The sequence below is a fragment of the Lipotes vexillifer genome, unplaced genomic scaffold (assembly GCF_000442215.2).
Source record: "Lipotes vexillifer unplaced genomic scaffold, Lipotes_vexillifer_v1.1 scaffold911, whole genome shotgun sequence".
NCBI lineage: Eukaryota > Metazoa > Chordata > Mammalia > Artiodactyla > Lipotidae > Lipotes > Lipotes vexillifer.
This window is the reverse complement of record NW_006781377.1, coordinates 193,133-198,132: the sequence shown is the minus strand read 5'-3', so window position 1 is coordinate 198,132 and position 5,000 is coordinate 193,133. Positions and strand designations below refer to the sequence as shown.

Sequence of the window (5,000 nt, the reverse complement as noted above, 5' to 3'; positions counted from 1 at the left end):
CTGACTGCTGGATGGGAAAGTTTTCTTGAATATGTTCTGTGGGAAGGAATGGAACATTTTCACAGACTGAGAAAGGCAATTGCTTTTCTGTCTATTACAAATATACTTCTCATCTCCTTTTCTATTTCACTCTTTTAAACTAAGGAATGCAGTGATAGAAAATGAAAACACTTTAAACATTCAATTCTCTTGTTTTAAACGGAAAAAAGCTCACCCATTACAAGGCTGAAGAGAGTTGAACCTATTGTTCTCTCTCCTGTTGGGTTTTAGCCTGCACTCCACCGTAATAGAGATAAAGATAACGTGGGAGTGAAAAGAAGCAAAAAAGGAAACACTGAACATTTAAAAATATACCAAGGAAAATGTAAGAAATGTTTAACATTAGTTTGAACTGTGTTTCTAATTGTTGCACAGTTAGGCTACTTAGCACGTATTTTTAGAATACATTGGTGCATGCACATAGATGACTTTGAATTTTTCTGAAGTTAAGCTAAAAAAAAGCTTTAAAAGTTGACCATATTTTTTTGGGGGGGGGGCACGCCACACAGCATGTGGAATCTTAGTTCCCCGACCAGGTATCGAACCCATGCCCCCTGCAGTGGAAGCACAGAGTCTTAACCACTGGACCGCCAGGGAAGTCCCCAAAATTGACCATATTTAAAAGGAACTAGATACATCTCCTGTTTAAAGGAGACTTACAGATTATTCCTTTCATAATTAAGCACTTTTATTCTATAAAATTAACTCTAATTTAGTGTATTAAGTTCAGCCTTGGTACAAGATAGTTTTTATTAACATAGGTAGATCATGACAAACAGGAACATAAAAGCCATTTGCTGAAAGTAATGCTTAATATATATATGAATATATACAGGTACAGTATATTCTCTAGATATGCTATATATATTCACATATATGTGTACATTCTCTCTCTTTATATGATAATAGACATCTCTCTACATATCTATATATAGATATCTGTTCAGATGGATATATATAGAGAGAAAACACACACACACACTCACCAGGTAGGTAGATATTACACAGAAAAAAGGGTTAATGGAAAAATTAAGTAAAACTTACTAAGTGCTTAACTACAATTTCAGTAAAAAACTACCAAAGGCCCATGCTATATAGTTGTATATTATGTGAAAATAAACAACTTGCTACCTGAAAATCCCAGAGACAACTTATGGTACAGACAGAAAGCTCAGGTTTAATGAACCCTTTTTTTTTTTTTTTGCGGTACGCGGGCCTCTCACTGTTGTGGCCTCTTCTGTTGCGGAGCACAGGCTCCGGACGCGCAGGCTCAGCCGCCATGGCTCACGGGCCCAGCCACTATGCGGCATGTGGGATCCTCCCGGACCAGGGCACGAACCCGTGTGCCCTGAATCGGCAGGCGGACTCTCAACCACTGCACCACCAGGGAAGCCCAATGAACCCTTTTTAATGAAAGTGGATGCCTACTGTGTGCAAGGTACTTAGCGAGAGACTCTGAGATGAATATGGCTGGGCGTGTGCTGTCGAGGACAATACCAGGACAGAAGGTGAGGGTGCTCTGCAATCAAGACAGGATGGCAGTCACTCGGTCAGCTGTACTGCAGAGCCAGGGGAGAGATGTCATTTGAAGCAGGGCTGGAATGACAGATATCATGTGAGAAGGTAGAGAACTGGTGGGAACTGAAAGTACAGAATCTCAGGCGGAAGTTAGAGGGTAAGCAGAAGCCTGGAGATGGTCAAGGTCAGGGTTTATTTATGGTTAGTTTAAAAAAGGGCAAATATGAGAGCGGTCTGTTAAGCTGAGGCTAGGTTGAGTAAGAAGAGAAGCCTGGAAGCCTGGATGGGTGACTCTGGCCTGGGTGACTGAGGGTTCATGTCTGGTGCAGCAGTATTTTCAGAGGATCCTCAGCATCTGTCTCTCACCCACACTTCAGCAAAACTCCACTCTTCTTTGAATCAGACAGAATCGCCCTAGGCAGCGTGAGGCTGGGTGTTCAAACCAACACAGTGGGCTAATTCCTCAGCATCTGCCAACGACCAGTTGGATTTAGAGTATCAGCTCATGATCCAAACCATTCAAACAATGTGGTGAGCATAATAAAATTATAGGTAAACAGTTACCCCTGAAATAGGAAGGGAGAAGGCTTTTTTTTAAAGGGATTTAAAAAAATTTTTATTTATTTATTTATTTGTCTGTTCTGGGTTTCAGTTGCAGCATGAGGGATCTAGTTCCCTGACCAGGGATGGAACCCGGGCCCCCTGCATTGGGAGTGCAGAGTCTTCACCACTGGACCACCAGGGAAATCCCGGGAAGGGAGAAGACGTAAGTGTTTAGTTTTCGGACCTCTTGTGATCCTTACTTAGCACTATACTGGGAACAATAGAAAAATAAAGAGGAGTGCTAAATGTGAAGAGCTTTTGGTAGAAGCCATTGCCATCCATCTCTCTGGGTCTTGCATTTTAGGTAAAGGAAAGACCAAGGAAACAATCTAGGAAGACTTCGTTGCAGACTTGCAGAAGAACCAAGTTGAGTTCCATGAATGGCTGGTTCGGTGTCCCTGCCCTAAACAATCACAGGATCTACTCCAGTTTGGGGACTGTGATACAAAACAGGTTGCTTTGGACTTTAGATAGTCCAGGAAAACAAAATAAAACAGCAATACCCTCCACGCCTATAGTATAGACTTTTAACTTTACCATCGAGCTGGTTCCTTCTTTACCTCCGATCAAGTCATCAGCCAAGCTAACTATACTTTCCCTCACTGTCTACAGCTATGCTGACCAATATGGTAACCAGCCGCCACATGTGGCTACTGACCACTTGGCGTGTGGCTAGTCTATATTGAGATGTGCTCTGTGACATACACACCAAATTTCAACGTTTAGCACAGAAAATATTTCATGAATAATTTAAAAAATATTGTATATTGAAATGATAATCTTTTGAATCCATTTGGTTAAAAAAATACGTTTTTAAAATTATTTTCACCTTTATAAAACTTTCCTTTTAACAAGGCTACTAGAAAAGTTAAAATTAATATGTGGATCACATTATATTTCTATTGGACAGCGCTGGTCTACATCCTCAGCTTTCCTTGCACCCATGGATATACAAGGCTTAAAATAGTTAAACAAATGGAGAGATAGAATTTTCTAACTGAAATTCATCCTAGAAATCTCTCTGTCAGTGTTCTATGCCTAAGGTCAGAGATATTTTATTATTTTTTTTATGGAACTATAGTTGATTTACAATATTGTGTTAGTTTCAGGTGTACAGCAAAGTGATTCCATTATATATATATATATTTTTTTTTGAAAAAGAATATATATTCTGAAAAAGATATATATATATATTTTTTCAGATTCTTTTCCATTATAGATCATTACAAGACACTGAATACGGTTCCCTGTGCTATACAGTAAATCCTTGCTGTAGGCCAGAGATATTTTATTCCAACTTAAAAGTAGGTATGCTAATAGTGTGAATAGTGATAGCGCACCCATAATCTGAAATAGAAGACAATGTCCCACCTATTTCTCCAGTTTTAGGCTTACTCAGTGTTAACTTCATTCTAAACTTATTATTTTCTTTTCCATGAAGGCAGCAACAGAATAACACGTAAAGAAAAATGAGCTGACGGCCTGTGCTACCTCCCCACCCTAGTGCTGCTATAAAGGGCAGGGGATACCCCACGTCTACGTACAGAAGCTTACACCACTATTTAGTATCAGAACTAACCTAATAACCTAACCCTCTTTACCCAAATCTGGTCCTTTTCTCACTCTACCTCTCTGTTTTCATCTGTAAAAATCTGGCAAGAGGGCTTCCCTGGTGGCGCAGTGGTTGAGAGTCCGCCTGCCGATGCAGGGGACGCGGGTTCGTGCCCCGGTCCGGGAAGATCCCACGTGCCGCGGGGCGGCTGGGCCCGTGAGCCATGGCCGCTGAGCCTGCGCGTCCGGAGCCTGTGCTCCGCAACGGGAGAGGCCACAACAGTGAGAGGCCCGCGTACCGCAAAAAAAAAAAAAAAAAAAAAATCTGGTAAGAAGGGGTTGCACTGGACAAAAGTCTTTAAGTTGCTGACCTGAGGGCTGATTTACATAGAATTGGCATCTCGCTCCACACCCGACTCAGTTAGAAGTTGCAATATTATACTTTCACTTTCAACAAACAACTGTCAATTTCTTCTCATACCCACTTTCCAAAGCCTTATGAGCAGGTGTTTCTGCTGTTTATGATCATCACAGCAACCTACTGGGAGAAGCGATTCAGAGAAAAGTAAAATTGCGTATTTTTCCTTCAGCACTTGATGAGGATAATACTTCTGGGCAAACATGGCAATTGTACCAACATTTCATAGAATCATAAAATCTTAGTCCTCAAAAGAATTTTCTCTAGCTAGAACAGAAGAAATGTGTCAAGCTTGCTATTTACGGCTGTGATATGTAAAAGACAAGGTTTTTCAAATTTTTAGATACAGTTATGGGAAAGGCTAGAATAGTAAGAGGTAGAAATAACAAGAAACAGTAAAATAAAGGATAATATATATGAACTGAAACTGAAAATAATAGAGGTGGATATTTCAACTAATCATTATAGCGTCTCTGCTCTAATTTTAAGTTTTTAATGAAGGGGAGGGCAAATCAGTCACAATTATATGACCATAAAAAGTCTATGACTATTTTTATAGACATTGTGGGCAATTTAATCACTGTATATCTCTCGCTCGATGTAACTAAGGAAGTTGCTGGTAGATCAAAATAAATTACTCACAGGTTTTAGCCACAGTACAATAAATGCTGATTGGATTGTGCTATATACAACTTTATAATAAAAGTTTTAAATAATTTTTTAAACTGATAATCTGTTCTATCATGAGTTTTTCAAAAAGCTTTGTCTACTTAAAATTGTATAGGGGGCTTCCCTGGTGGCGCAGTGGTTGAGAGTCCGCCTGCCGATGCAGGGGACACGGGTTCGTGCCCCGGTCCGGGAGGATCCCACA

The 5,000-nt window shown here is 40.2% G+C and overlaps 1 protein-coding gene and 1 non-coding gene across 2 annotated transcripts in view; both read right to left on the bottom strand.

Moving 5' to 3' along the window:
- LMO3 (LIM domain only 3) overlaps positions 1-5,000 on the bottom strand; it is a 57,898-nt gene that overhangs the window by 17,617 nt on the left and 35,281 nt on the right.
- Positions 2,230-2,302, bottom strand: TRNAG-CCC (transfer RNA glycine (anticodon CCC)). The gene has a single exon. It is a non-coding gene; the product is annotated as a tRNA-Gly (tRNA).